Genomic DNA, 17,108 nt, shown 5'->3' with positions numbered 1-17,108 from the left:
CTCCCTTCTCTTCTCAATAGACATATACTTCTTCCATGTTTAAAATTAATACAATTAATAAGGTTATCGTTTAGCATCCATATTAAAGAATTTGTATATATCTCTGATGAGTCAAAACTATTTTTCCAACCCGTAGATAATTTCATTTTATTAGTTTCATCACTAGGGACCATCAGATTAACTAGTATCTGTCAGGACTAGAACTCATGCATTCATATTCCCTATATCTTTATCGCACTTACATATTTACTCTATAGAGCCTTTAAATATTCGGAGTAATTAATGAATCAGCTGGAATCGCTCCTTGACAAACTGGAAATCCTTTTCTGCAGTGATTTAGATGAAGGAATTAAGGGTAAACTGATTAAATTTGCTGATGACACAAAGCTAGGAGGGATAGCTAATACTAGAGAAGAGAGAGTAAGGATTCAAAAAGATATAAATAAACTGGAGCAGTGGGCAGCACCTAACAGAATGGTTTTTAACAGGGGAAAAATGCAAAGAACTACATCTGGGCAATATAAATGAAAAAAGCATATACAGAATGGGAGGAATAGGGCTAAGCAACAGCACATGTGAAAAAGACTTGGGTATTTTAATAGATCACAGACTGAATATGAGTCAACAGTGTGATGCAGCAGCAAAAAAGGCAAATGCAATTCTAGGATGTATTAACAGAAGCATACAGTCTAGATCACGTGAAGTCATTATTGCTCTCTACTCCTCTTTGGTCAGACCTCATCTGGAATACTGTGTCCAGTTTTGGGCGCCACATTTTTAAAAAGACATCAACAAACTGGAGCAGGTTCAGAAAAGAGCGACCAGAATGGTGAACGGTCTGCAAACCCTGTCTTATGAGGAAAGATTGCAGGATTTGGGAATGTTTAGCTTGCAGAAGAGAAGACTGAGAGGAGACTTAATAGCTGTCTACAAATATCTCAAGGGCTGTCACATTGTGGAAGGATCATCTTTATTCTCATTTGCACAAGGAAAGACTAGAAGCAATGGGATGAAACTGAATGGGAGGAGACAGATTAGATATTCGAAAAATCTTTTTGACAGTTAGAGTGATGAATGAGTGGAACAGGCTGCCACGAGAGGTGGTGAGTTCTCCTTCAATTGAAGTCTTCAAACAGAGGCTGGACAGACATCTGTCTGGGATGATTTAGCGAATTCTGCTTTGAGCAGGGGGTTGGACCAGATGGCCCAGGAGGTCCCTTCCAACTCTACGATTCTCTGATTCTCTGATTTTATCTATTTAGGCTTCATATATTTTGGCCTCAGTACTCATTTCCCTGCCTATTTTGTCACTCTTGCAGGGCCTTATCTTCTAGATGCATGTTTCCTTAATATGTATGATAAATAACATTACTTCTTATAAATCAGCCTTCAATCACCTTTCTTTAGGTGTTTAAAATATTTTTCAAATACTTTGATGGCATCTTTACTATTTGTATTATGCCTGGTTTCAAAGCTTGGGTGTCATGTCGGACACTGTTCGCACCAGGGTGTCTGGCAGACAGCGGTAATACCCCATCCTACCACTTGGTTCTCAGCGGCGCTGGTTGGTCTTCTGATCCGGCTTGAATTGGGTTAACCAGGTTGTCATTACTGGCTGAGGGCTTAGCCACGCCTGTAAGAAAATGTTCTTATTGGGAGAGTTGGAAGAGCCGGACAAAATTGCAGACAATCCTTCTCACAGCTGAGGTTGAAGTTTATTCAGAGATACACGGCAAAACAGATACAGAATAACAGAGGAGTTGGAATATGCGGGCAAAAACAGGAATTCAGACGGGCAGAGATTTGCTAGGAGGCCTGGCGGTGATAAGGCTCTGTGCCCTGGCCATGGTGAGGCACAGTGGCATGATGGCGATGGAATGGCCCCGATCGACAGTAACAGGGGCTTCTTATACATTATCAGTACAAAGAAAGCTGCATTTTGCCGCAGAGGGCGTTAACATTATAATTCTAAGGCGTTTTCATGGTAATCTACAGAAACGTGGTTTAGAACAGAGAATATAATGACATAATACGAAGATATTAATTAACGTTTCTCCAAGCAACACCAAAACCCATAAGTCATTGGTATCTATGGCTACTGTCCTAAAATCTTATCGTTGTCTCCAATCTATGTCCATAAATTCTTACATCCTGACATTCTAATTACTTTACTTTTCGCTACCACACTATCACGTATAAGCATATTGACCATATATTTGGTGACCCGTGGCCCTATTGATTGATCCAATCTTCCTCTATGAACATCTGCTGAAGTTGGTAAGAGATGTGATCTCATTTTCCATCCTCCATTTAGTACATTTTATTAGCTCTTTTGTAAAAGTTGAATCTTCTCTAACTTTCAACAAAATGGCTGCTAGAGACAACATGGCCGCTCAGTATATTATGGCTGACCATTCTCTTACAACGCCCTCTGTCTTTAAATTGTCCTGCTTGACTATGGGCGTCGCCGCCTATAGCTCTTGCCTTGTGCTAGCGATACCGGTCTGGAGTGGTGGTCTAAGGAGCATACGGTTTCCGGTGTAGTATATTCCGTTGTTGCCATTTTGCCCCCCTGTGTTGTATTTTTTGGTTGCCCTTGCACATTATTGTATTCTCTTGTGTGTACGTGGTGTGGTGCGTTTCCTTTATCCCTGTCCATACTTATTTGTGGGGTCTGGTGTTTGGTCTCCTCACTGGGTGGAGGGTGGTGGGTTCAGCTTAGGGCTGGACAGGAGACAAGGACAGGGTGGAGGCCCAGGCAGGCACACCTTCAGTGTAAACCCTGGGTTGAGGGACAGACAGGGTTTCCCCTAGTCTGAGGGACACCGCAGGGGCCCTGGGGTTTCAGCCTAAAGTTACATAGGCTTCCCATGACATTGGGTCTAGCATTCGCATATACATCTAATGTTTAACTATTATTTTGTGTATGAATGCACTGTGACTTGCTCAGCACAAGTGCTGCTTGATTCCCTGTTAGGGGACTTACATGTGATGCCTGCGCATGCGTTGTCTGATAGGCATTATTTGTATACCATTTATGATCTTTTTGAACTGTATAAAGCGCATTATGCCCTGTAAAGCACATGTGCCGTTTTGTTGGCTTATATTTTCTGAACCTTTATAGGTTCAATGCCTTCTTTGCGATATGATTTCAATGTGATAGCTGCGCAAGCGCTGTTTGTCCTGTGGTAAGGTGACGACTAGTGTTGAGCATTCCGATACCGCAAGTATCGGGTATCGGCCGATACTTGCTGTATCGGAATTCCGATACCGACTTCCGATATTTTTTCAATATCGGAATTCGGCATCGGAATCGGAAGTTCAGTTGATTGACGGCCTGACGTCATCATGATGCGCGGTGTGTGCGCATCATGATGCGCCGTCATTTCGGGCCTTCCGGGGGTCTCTGCCGGCCTGCCGGGGGGCTGTGCCGGCCTGCCGGGGGGCTGTGTGGACTGCCCGGGGTCTGTACCGGCCTACCGGGGGGCTGTGCCGGCCTGCCGGTGGTCTGTGCACCCTGTGGGGGTCTGTACCGGCCTGCCGGGGGGCTGTGCCGGCCTGCCGGGGGGGCTGTGCTGATGTCCGGGGGTCTGTGCAAGCATCGTCCGATGGGACTACAAGTCCCATCGGGCGATGCCTGCTACCATGACAGTGATTGACACATTAGCCAATGATGGGACAGTAGTAGTCCCATCATCCGGCTAATGTGTTAAATGTTAAAAAAAAAAAAAAAAAAAAAAAAAATACTACATACATACTACATGCATGCTACATACATACTACATGCTACATACATACTACATATATACTACATACATACTACATACATGCTACATACATACTGCATGCTACATACATACTACATACATACTACATACATACTACATGCATGCTACATGCATGCTACATACATACTACATATATACTACATGCATGCTACATACATACTACATGCTACATACATACTACATATATACTACATACATACTACATACATGCTACATACATACTGCATGCTACATACATACTACATACATACTACCCACATTCCCACACAGCAATGGCATAAAGTGAGACTAGGGACTTTTTTTTTTTTAAGTGGCGGAGGAATACAGTGCGGAAGGATACCTACCTTCCGTCATTGGATTCCTGCAGCCCGTAGAGAACGGCAGCATCATCTGATGCTGCAGTTCTCTACCCAAGATCGTCGTGGGACACACTCGTGGACTGCTTCGGATCGTGGGTGAGTATTTTTGTGGTTTGTTATGTTAATATTTATTCCGGAAAAGACAATGGCTTCGGGGAACAATGTGACAAGTATTGGTAAGTATGTTACTCTATGTTATATGTACTGTATGTCTATGTATGTATTGTATGAATGTATTGTATGTATGTAGTATATATGTGGTATGTATGTAGCATGTAGTATGTATGTAGTATGTATGTAGCATGCATGTAGCATGTAGTATGTATGTAGCATGCATGTAGTATATATGTAGTATGTATGTAGCATGCATGTAGTATATATGTAGCATGTATGTAGTATGTATGTGGTATGTATGTAGCATGTAGTATGTATGTAGCATGCATGTAGTATATATGTAGTATGTATGTAGCATGTAGTATGTATGTAGTATGTATGTAGTATGTATGTGGTATGTATGTAGCATGTAGTATGTATGTAGCATGCATGTAGTATATATGTAGTATGTATGTAGCATGTAGTATGTATGTAGTATGTATGTAGCATGCATGTAGCATGCAGTATGTATGTAGCATGCATGTAGTATATATGTAGTATGTATGTAGCATGCATGTAGTATATATGTAGCATGTATGTAGTATGTATGTGGTATGTATGTAGCATGTAGTATGTATGTAGCATGCATGTAGTATATATGTAGTATGTATGTAGCATGTAGTATGTATGTAGTATGTATGTAGTATGTATGTGGTATGTATGTAGCATGTAGTATGTATGTAGCATGCATGTAGTATATATGTAGTATGTATGTAGCATGTAGTATGTATGTAGTATGTATGTAGTATGTATGTGGTATGTATGTAGCATGTAGTATGTATGTAGCATGCATGTAGTATATATGTAGTATGTAGTATGTATGTAGTATGTATGTGGTATGTATGTAGCATGTAGTATGTATGTAGCATGCATGTAGCATGCATGTAGTATGTATGTAGCATGCATGTAGTATGTATGTAGCATGCATGTAGTATGTATGTAGTATGTATGTAGCATGCAGTATGTATGTAGCATGTATGTAGTATGTATGTAGTATATATGTAGTATGTATGTAGCATGTAGTATGTATGTAGCATGCATGTAGTATATATGTAGTATGTATGTAGCATGCATGTAGTATGTATGTAGTATGTATGTAGTATGTATGTAGCATGCAGTATGTATGTAGCATGTATGTAGTATGTATGTAGTATATATGTAGTATGTATGTAGCATGTAGTATGTATGTAGCATGCATGTAGTATGTATGTAGTATTTTTTTTTTTTTTTTTTTTTTTTTACATTTAACACATTAGCCGGATGATGGGACTACTACTGTCCCATCATTGGCTAATGTGTCAATCACTGTCATGGTAGCAGGCATCGCCCGATGGGACTTGTAGTCCTATCGGACGATGCCTGCACAGACCCCCGGAGCCTGCACAGCCCCCCGGCAGGCCGGCACAGCCCCCCGGAGCCTGCACAGCCCCCCGGCAGGCCGGCACAGCCCCCCGGCAGGCCGGCACAGCCCCCCGGAGCCTGCACAGCCCCCCGGCAGGCCGGCACAGCCCCCCGGCAGGCCGGCACAGCCCCCCGGAGCCTGCACAGACCACCGGCAGGCCGGCACAGACCACCAGAGCCTGCACAGACCCCCTGGCAGGCCGGCACAGCCCCCCGAAAGGCCCGTACAGACCCCAGAGAGGCTGTACAAGGGCAGGAAAGGGTTTTTCTTATTCCGATACCGGAAGTCCCATAGACTTGAATGGGACTTCCGGTATCGGAATCGGCGATACCGATACTTTTTTTAAAGATCGGCCGATACCATCCGATACGATACTTTGAAGTATCGGACGGTATCGCTCAACTCTAGTGACGACCTCTGTGATAAAATGTAAAAGTGGCATTTGTGCATGCGCCCTGTATTGGATCTAGCACAAGCGCAGTCTGACCTATGATGAAACATAGATGTGTTGCTTTGCGCAAGCGCCCTTTATTGTGGCTAGCGCAGGCGCTGTTTGATCTCCTGCCCAACTTTATTGTTACATCTGGTGACGCTAACAAGATGGCCGCGGCCACGCGATTCCTCTGATGCCTCATTGCAGTAAGATTCTTCTTTTTAACTTAATTATGTTGCACGTGTTCTTTTCATAAATATATTGGGCACACACTGATGCTCAGCGCTTCATCCTCCCTTGAGAAAGCCACCTGGGTAGTGTCGATGCGCATGGGGCCTTGCTCCCCCCACTATTCCATCCCACATCTGCACCATGCACTTTATTTTTGATGCACCTTCATGCTTTTAGGAGCTTTGATTGAACTGGCTCCCAGTCTTCTCTTTTTCTGGTAATATATGGCGATTGCTGCATTTATTTAAATCACCTAGAGGTATATAGGTTCTTCCTTATACACAGACCTAGTACTCTGTTTTTTGCTTGCTGCTGTGAATAGTCTTATCTTTAGTGTGCATATGAAATGGCATTATAGACTACTTGTGACTATTTGTATAATAAATGCGTGCGGTTTATATTCTCTAAATACATCTGTTTCTATCTGTGGGATTTTGGATGTGGGAGGGTCATTGTATCATAACCATATGACGTGACCAGCTTCCATTTTTGCATGTTTTTAATTGTTTTTATGGGTCTAGTGTTGTTCCATGTGTGTGTCTTTTTTGCTTAATAAAAATATTTTTTGTTTACTACCCAAATTACAATTGTGGTGTTCACTTTTCATGGGCAAGTTGCTTTTTCCTGTTTCAAACCACAGGGGTCTGCCGCAGACCCGGGTTGTCATGCCAACCTATCAGCGACCTGCGGACATGTGACACGGGAGCCGATGGGCGGGATTAGTGACACATTTCCGTGAGCGTGTTACATGCTGCTGTCAGAGATTAACAGCAGCATTTAACATGTTAATAGCCAAGGGTGGATCGCAATTCCACCCACTACTGTTAGAGGCACATGTCAACTGTTCAAATCAGCTGTCATGTTCCGGAAAAGTTGCGGGCTCACCGTCGGATCCCGCAGCAAACAGGGGCAGCACACCTTAGACATAACTATACGTCTAAGGTGGTAAAGGGGTTAATAATATTATAAAACTAATAAAAATAGCAAAATATTTCCCAAAATTAAAGCAATTTAACAATATCTTGTCTTACAAAAAACAAGCTCTTACACAGCTACAGGTATGAAAAAAGTTACGGCGTCTACTATATGTTGACACATAAAAAGAAATCATTTGGTTAAAAGACAAAAGCAGATTTTATTTTAAAAAAATAATTACATTTAAAGAACATAAACATATTTGATTTCATCGCATCTGTAATGACACAATCAATCTAAAAATTAGCATTCTATTTATCCCACCGAAAGAACACCACAAATAAGCCAGACATGCTGTTTTGGGGTCACAATGCTTAATTTTTTTCATAAAAATCAATAAAAGTCATATAAACCCCCAAATCATAAGAATAAAGTCTACAATTTAGAAAAAAATTGACCAGCCTATTCGAACAAAATAGATCAAGTGTGAACAGGAGCAAGTTGCTAAGATTGCTTAATATGCAAACATAAGGACCATCACTAAGATTTATACAACCATCGAATCTGCCTGGCTGAACTGAAGTGGTTTTATTGTGAAGTGGAAGTATCAACGAGGAACATCCACTCTTCCACAAAGAGGTAGACCATGCAAGATCACACAGTGGAGTTGTTGATGGCTGACTTTGTCTTTAGGATAAGTCATAAATATTAGATCACTGACAGTCTCGCTTTCGGAACCCCCTCTGTTCAGCTGTTTGGAGATGCTAAAGTTCCCATGTGTGCGTCACAGCTTCCTACATCTTTAGAGTCTTGTTTCATTCTCCTTAAAACAGCTGATCTCTAGGGTTGTCGATAGTTGGACCCCTCCAGGTAAAGGGGCTTTGCTTCCTCTCAGGCAGAGCTTAAACTGTAGTGGACAACCCCTTTACAGTTTTCACACGTACCGGAGACACTAATACATGTAGACCCATTCAAGTGAATGGGTGTTGTGAATTCTCTTGATCTGACTTTTGAGTCGGGGCTACCTCTGGTGGTTACTGCTGGTAGTGGAGCTGGTCGGATTGATAGAAGTCTGCCACCTGATGACGATGATTGGAAGTCAGGGGTCACTGATTGGGAGGATATAAGTGAGCAGGCTTCTCTCAGCTGCTGCTGGTGATTGTTTCTTCCTGTGTATTTTGAGGTCTGCTGTCTCCTGCCTGACCCTGCATTTTTCAGTTAACTTGTTCATTTGCTAATCCTTTGCCTCTTTCTGCTTTGCTGTGAGGGTTCAGCGTGCTCCCTTCTGGGGCTCTGCTGGACCTTGCTCCATATGTTCCAACTTGTGTCAGTTTGTTCAATCGCCTGTTATGTTAGTCTCTTTTGCTTTGCTGCCAGTTCACACCAGAATGCTGATATAGTGGGGGAGAGGTCGTGAGAACTCAGTGTTTTTTGTACATCACACGTGTTGGATTTGCCTGTCCTATCCTGTCTAGACAGTTTGGGCCCCATCATTTGCTCAGTCTATTTTCTACCTGTGTTTGTGTCTCATCTTGTCTCACCGACAATAAATGTTTGGGGGTTATCTATTCCATTGGGGTTCTACTCCGGGGCAGTTTAAATTTTGCCTTTCTTGCTTTAGGCTTAGTTAGCTCTCCGGCTCTGCCAAGGAGTCAAGGGCATCGTAGGTACGCTCCACAGCTACTGCTAGTTGTGTTGTTAGGATTAGGGGTCTGCAATCTGCTAATTTACCAACCTTTCTGGTTTCCTGGTGGCCTAGCCTATTCCTGCCATCCTCCTCGGTGACCAGTTCATAAAAAATGAGTTTGTGCACATGTCAGTGTGTTTCCATGGACCATGTGTCCATGGGCAAAATATGCTAAAAAGTCTGTTTTTTAACAGCAGCAAGGTCTGCAAAACATCCCACATACTGATGACACAAGGATGACTTCTGTGTGTCATCAGTGTGACACATACAGGCTCCTGGGAAGCAGCTGTACTGTTAGCGCTGTGCCCCGGTGCCGGGTGCTGAAGACGACTCTCATCATTCTCTCCGACTCAGCCAGTGATCAGCGTGAGCAGGGGACAATGTTGAGTGTTATGTTCAACTGATAACTGTGAGAGCAGGTGTAAGGGGGTGAAGAGGAAGAAGAGCCAGAAGGAGGTTACCTCTACTGCTCCGTGCCGAAACCACATAGCCGGGCAGCAGGGTTGCCGGGGGGAAGACTTGCTGACCTGGACTGACTGCACCATGTGACTGTAAGGGGCAGTTGGGGAAGAGAGGGGGCGGTGAACCAGTAGCAGAGCATGCTAGGGGCGAGAAAGCAGAGCACGCCAGAGACAGAGGAGCATGCATCACGTAGATGCTACAGCAGTGAGAGAACTCCCCGTCAGAGTTTATACATTCTGTATATATATGTGTAAACTGTTTATGTGTGTATTTGTACTGTAATGTTGCAGAATCATGAATCCCCAGACTGCCCACCCAGTATTTCTGTAACTTGCATTTTACTGCTCTGTGTTGCAGATTTGTGGAAACAAGTGTATTTCTAAAGGGAACTTATCACCAGTGTTTGAGTCTATCAACAAATTCAGCCACCTTTTATCTACTCTGTGCTACATTACACCAACATGTACCGTATATTGACTCCTGACCCTGTTTACTCACAAACAAAACATTTGATTTGCTCCCACGCTGCATTTAAGTGAGGATGGTCAGGCGTCATCTCTGTAGTGTGAGTGCCTCCTTTCTGTTCCTAAATGCCGCCCTTCAGCTCTGATAAATATGGATGACTTGTCATCCAGATAGCGCAACACAATCCTCCGTCTGCACAGTAGCATCGCCGTCCCGCACAGGCGCACTTTCACCAGTGCTGGAATTAAATATTTTGCCGCATATGCATTAATGTGCCTTGCTCCACCCACAGAGCAAAGTGGACGGGCCGGCGATGCTACAGCACAGGAGCAACGTTTCATTGCACTATGTAGATGATGCAGAATGAGTCATACACATCAATCAGCATCGGAGGATGGTGATTAGGATACACGCCCCCCACAACATAAAATAGGTCACTTGTGAGAATGACAATTATTCCAGGCTGGAATCTCGTGACATCATAAGGCTTCACTTTGGTAGCGTTGATACGATGGCCGCCTTCAAATTATTCTAGTTACCAAAAATGTATAAAGTGATGAGGACGGGAGAAGGGTTTAATGCAACAGTTTAAATAATAATAATAATAATCCCCATATTTTGAGAGCTATAATTTTTCCATATTTCAGCCCACAGAGTTATGTGACAGCATGTTTTTTCACGGACAAGTTGATGTTTTTATTGGTACCATTTTTGGTCACATGATTTTTTTGATTGCTTTCTATTCCGATTTTTGTACAGGCAGAATGAGCAAAAACCATCGATTCAGGAATAGTCCCCCCATCATTCTGGGTGTGGCAAAATTGATAAGACAGCTTCATTCTTCAGGTCAGTACGATTTACAGCAATACCCCATTTATATAATTTTTTATGTTTTGGCGATTTTACAGAATAAAAACTGTTATAGAAAAAAAATAGTTTTTTATTCTGAGAGCTATAACTTTTTTATCTTCCTCTTGATGTAGCTGTATGACAGCTTGTTTTTTGCGGGATAAGATCACGTTTTCATCGGTACCATTTTATTTATATATTTTTTTCCCATTGATATTTATTCCACTTTTTCCAAGTGGTATGATGATAACGCATAGTTTTCTAATTTTTTTTTATGGTGTTCATTGAAGGGGTTAACTAGTGTGACACTTTTATAGATCGGGTTCTACTTTTTTATTTTTTTTACATAAAAATGTGTATTTGTTAGTGTAATATTATGTTGTAATTTTTTTTCCCTATTTTTCCTTTTTTAACTGTTTTCTTACTTTATTACTTAGTTCTGTGGTGTAATGACTACTGTGTCCGCTAGGGGGCGCTGTGTGGATGTCCCAAGAGAGAGGATGAGTGGCAGAATACTGAGTGGCCGTTGTGTATCTCAAAGTGGGTGGCTTTGAGATGAAGGCTTGGTTATGTGCTGATCAGCAGAGCTGATCTTTCGTGCCTATGTGTTAGGGAGAAGCCTTCAGGCAGCTGGAGAGATGGGCGGGTTCGAGCTGCCTATAAATCCACCCAGGGGTGTGTCTGATAACACCTATTGTAAAAGGCTATGTGAGTATGTGAAGGACCTGTGATGAGGTCATAGCCATGTAACCCGATGGGCGTGGCTACGGACCATATATGGTGGCCAGGGTAGGTCACATGGGGTGAATGCTGGGACCAGATTGGTCCAGTTTGGAAGGTCCCATGAGGAGAAGGATCTCCTCACTAACAGCCTGTGGCGCGGCTGTGTGTGAGCAACGGTGATGTGTGCCTGAGAGCTCCCTGGAGGGAACTAACATATGCGATGGTGAAGCCGCATAAGGAACCCTGACGGGTGACATAACGCTGAGGCTGATTAGCCTGTCCAATGGACACTATGCTGATATGACTTGTATGTTGATTACGCTGGTTTATGCTGAACAATAAACCATATGGACTGTGATGGTATATGAAAATCCTGGTGCCGGATGTGATTTTTGTGGCTGCCAAGCGAGAATCCCCTACTTACATGACAGCGCTACCTCACAGTCCCTTTATGGGATTTTCACATTTTTACTTTGATTGCAGGGATAATACATGGCAGTACAGCAGCATTGCAGTGCATGACACCTATACTGAAAGCTTCTGACACCAAGCTGTGAGCGTGGTCTTAGAAGCATTCCGTAGCTTGGTGACCCGGGGGACGTCAGTATCACCCCTAGTCACCATCACAACAATCAAGGCCCCATGATGACGTCGCGGGGGCACCAATCTGAAGGCAGTGGAAGCTCCCATCCCTCTGCTTTCCCCCTGAATGCTGTGATCACACTTGATCGCAGCATTTAGAGGGTTTAGAGCCAGGGGCGGCCACTGGCAGCGCTGAGCCGCTGCACTGATCGGGCAGGAGGTGTTGATCTTTCATGCTGTGATCGGTCAGTCAGAACTGACACCCAGCCATGAGGGGCCTGTGTCCCTGACTGGACATTAAGGGGTTGAGGAAAAGGTCTTTGGCCTCTTAAGCAATATAAGTAATGTGTTATAAGATGCAGAAAATGCAGCCAGGAGTCCAGCAGCCTGTAGGATGAGCTGGAGGGGCTGTGTCAGGTGAGGGGGCTCCCTCTCAGGTAGATGAGTCAGGTAGGACGGGGGAGCTGTCAGGAGTGATATCTACACAGGCAGTGCAGGTCTCAGCCTGTGACAGAGCGGAGTCTGCTCAGATACAAAATGGAGCTGAGGAGAATCTCCCCGCTGTGGGTCATAATTGTTCTCTATTTCAGGCTGAGAGATTTCACACAGGCCAGGATCCTATCTCAGAACTGACAAGTTCTCTTTCAGCAGCAGGAGCGGCCTCTCTGCGCTGTTACCCTGGGAACATGGAGCCAGGGACACAAGATGTCTGTTTTTTATTTGAACAGGGACATGTGACTTTGGCAGCCAATCACAGAAGACCTTGTGTCATGGCATTGTGGATGGTTTCTGTGTCCTGACTGGCTGCCGGAATCTACACACGTTATTACTGAAAAAAAATGAAGAAACAAAACACTCCACCGCTCCTCTGACCTAGACAGACGCTCTCCCTCCCCTCATAAAAAATGTCCCCCGCTCATCATCCAGCACCACTGTCCTAGACAAAATCAAGACAAAAGCACTAGTGGACACGCGATCATTTACCGATCTGTGACCGAATTTTGCCGACTTAGAGGAAAAATGCTCGGGAAACCGAACACGAATCCGGATGTGCTATAGTCATGCCGGATTGGAGATTGGGGAACGTTTTCTCAACAAGTTCCCTCTTCTCTAATGGTGACGCATAAAGAAAGTTATAATAAAATATAAATAAACTCTAGACACAGTATTTGGTATTGCTGCGCTCGTAACAATCCCAAACGAAGAAATCAGTGTGCTCTTTATCCTGCTCAGTGAAAAAAATATATTTTTATAATTTTCTTTAAATATGGGATTTTAATGTGCAAAAGTAATAAATCATAAAAAAAACCTGTCATTAATATCACAGCGTCCGCAACAATCTGAACCATAACTTTATTATATTATTTATCCCACCTGGTGAAAGCTGGAAGTTAAAAAATAAAAAACACTTTTATCATTTGTTTTTCTTTTTTTTTTGTTTAACCCCTTCACCACCTTTGGATTTTCCATTTCTGAGTTAATGTTTTTTGCTCCCCTTTTCCCAGAGCCATCATTTTTTTTTTGTTTTTCTTGTTATTCTGTCAATTTGGCCATGTGAGGGTTTGTTTTTTGCGGTACCAGTTGAACTTTAGAACAACACCATTAGATTTGCCATGTATTGTACTGGAAACCAAGAAAATATATTCAAAGTGCGGTGAAATTGAAAAGAAAAGTGCAATTCCACAGTGGTTTTTTGTTTTGCCATTTTACCATCTTCACTAAATGCTAAAACTGACCTGCTATTATGATTCTCCAGGTCATTACAAGCTCGTGAATAGCAAACGTGTCTAGGTTCTTTTTATTTAGAAAGTTAAAAAAATTCAAAGTTTCTTAAATAAAAAGTCATCATTTTCCGAGACATATAGCGTCTCCATTTTCCAAGGTCTCGGGTTGGGTGAGGGCTTATTTTTTGCCGCCAAGCTGATGTTTTTATTGATACATTTTGGTATAGATGTAATCTTTTCATCGCCCGTTATTGCATTTTAATCCAATGTTGTGGCGACCAAAAAAAACGAAATTCTGGCGTTTTGACTTTTTTTCTTGCTACGCCTTTTACCGATCAGATTAATTCTTTTTACATTTTGATAGATTGGCCAATTCTGAATGCGGGGATACCAGATATGTGTATTTTTTTATTTTATTTTGAATGGGGCAAATGGAGGGTGATTTGAACTTTTATATATATATTTTCTTACATTTTTAAAACTTTTTTTCTTACTTTTCCCTTGCTTCAATAGTCTCCACGAGAGACTAGAAGCTGCGATCTTCCGATCGCTTGTGCTACAGAGAGAAGGTCTTCAGCACTGCTCCATATAGCTAAAATGCTCACTTGCTATGAGCACCGATCACTGGGCGGCGCTCATAGCAATGCGGCAATTACAACCACAGGGGTAATATTCCAGCCATGCACTGGAGTACGCCACTTATAAAACGGTTTTATGAAGGCATGCCTTTTGTTGGCATACATGTATTCAGCCCGACGTTTCATGCACAATTGCACATCCATAGGTTTTTCATATACCTATTAGTACATTTGTTTGTGTATTTTCCTCTCATGTACCAATTGATAATTTCCACGACCAATATGGAGACACTATAACCAATATTTCATCATTGTATGTCCCCCCCCTTTTTTTGATTGTCTTCTGGAACTTCCTTCTCTAATTTTGTCCACCAAGGGACATACATTGTGAATCTTGAAAGTTGCTTGTATACAATCCTCCTGCCTAGTTAGGCATTTGTGTTCACAGTGCATGGTCATGCACACTTTCCTTCCAGCTTCCAAGTAAATGTATACATCCTTGGTGCATTGCCATCTTTCGCGCCCTTATGTGAGGCATTAAAGCTATTTACATGTGTGTCCTGTTGTAATATTTTCATTAAACATTTTCATTGAGTCTAAAATGGGTTGTCTACTATTAGGGGTTCCATTGCCTATTTATGCATTTATTTCTCAGTTTCCTATTGAGTAAATGCATGTTTTGCATATTACTGGCAGCTTCATCGCTCCTATATATACTTTTACACTTTGGCCTATTTATTGTCCACCGTATGGCGCGAATTTTATCTATTTAGGCCTCATATATTTTGGCCTCAGTTCTCATTTCCCTGCCTATTTTGTCACTCTTGCAGGGCCTTATCTTCTAGATGCATGTTTCCTTAATATGTATGTCAAATAACATTACTTTTTATAAATCTGCCTTAAATCACCTTCCTTTAGGTGTTTAAAATATTTTTCAAATACTTTGATGGCATCTTTACTATTTGTATTATGCTTGGTTTCAATGCTTGTGTCTAGCATTCGCATATACATCAGACTCTACACCCCCTTCTCCATGCGAGTGGCGGTGGTGTATCGTCCTCCTGGCCCCTCCCATCAGTTCCTGGATCATTTTGCCACTTGGCTTCCACATTTTCTCTCCTGTGACATCCCTACCCTCATCATGGGCGATTTCAACATCCCCATTGCTCTTCCCCTCTCCCCATCTGCTGCTCACCTTTTATCTCTAACCTCCTCATTTGGCCTTTTGCAGCTTACTAATTCTCCAACGCATGAAGACGGAAACTCCCTCGACTTGGTCTTCTCTCGGCTTTGTGCAGTGGATGATTTTGCAAAATCCCCTCTCCCGCTCTCTGACCACAACCTTCTTTCATTCTCTATCAAGAACTGCCAGGCTGCTTAGGTCACCCCCACTGTCTATATTTATAGAAACACTAGCTGAAGAGCCAGGCGCTGCCCGGGCATAGTAACAAACTGTGGTTAGTTATAGCAAATTATAATTATCCTCCATCCCATAGTCCCTTGCCCATATACCCATCATACATATCCACGATCCCATAGGCCCATGCCCATATACCCATCATACATATCCTCCATTCCATAGTCCCATGCCCATATACCCATCATACATATTCTCCCTCCCATAGTCGAGTGCCCATATACCCATCACACATCCTCCATCCCATAGGCCCGTGCCCATATACCCATCATACATATCCGCCATCCCATAGTCCCGTGCCCATATACCCGTCAAACATATCCTCCATCCCATAGTCCAGTGCCCATATACTCATCGCACATCCTCCATCCCATAGGCCCGTGCCCATATACCCATCATACATATCCTCCATCCCATAGTCCCATGCCCATATACCCTTCATACATATCCTCCATCCCATAGTCCCGTGCCCATTTACCCATCATACATATCCTCCATCCCATAGTCCCATGCCCATATACCCATCATACATATTCTCCCTCCCATAGTTCCATGCCCATATACCAATCATACATATTCTCCATCCCATAGTCCCATATACCCATCATACATATTCGCCATCCCATAGTCGAGTGCCCATATACCCATCACACATCCTTCATCTCATAGTCCCATGCCCATATACCCATCATACATATCCTCCATCCCATAGTCCCGTGCCCATATACCCATCATACATATCCGCCATCCCATAGTCCTGTGCCCATATACCCATCACACATCCTCCATCCCATAGACCCGTGCCCATATACCCATCATACATATCCTCCATCCCATTGTCCCATGCCCATATACCCTTCATACATATCCTCCATCCCATAGTCCCGTGCCCATTTACCCATCATACATATCCGCCATCCCTTAGTCAAGTGCCCATATACCCATCACACATCCTTCATCTCATAGTCCCATGCCCATATACCCATCACACATATCCGCCATCCCATAGTCCCGTGCCCATATACCCATCATACATATCCTCCATCCCATAGTCCAGTGCCCATATACCCATCACACATCCTCCATCCCATAGTCCCGTGCCCATATACATATCCGCCATCCCATAGTCCCGTGCCCATATACCCATCACACATCCTCCATCCCATAGGCCCGTGCCCATATGCCCATCATACATATCCTCCATCCCATAGTCCCATGCCCATATACCCATCATACATATTCGCCATCCCATAGTCGAGTGCCCATATACCCATCACACATCCTTCATCCCATAGTCCCGTGCCCATATACCCATCATACATATCCTCCATCCCATAGTC

The sequence above is a fragment of the Dendrobates tinctorius genome, unplaced genomic scaffold, assembly GCF_039654945.1.
Source record: "Dendrobates tinctorius isolate UK_male_01 unplaced genomic scaffold, ASM3965494v1 ptg000059l, whole genome shotgun sequence".
NCBI classification, from domain to species: Eukaryota; Metazoa; Chordata; class Amphibia; order Anura; family Dendrobatidae; genus Dendrobates; species Dendrobates tinctorius.
The sequence above is the reverse complement of the archived record's forward strand: the minus strand, read 5'-3'. Positions refer to the sequence as shown.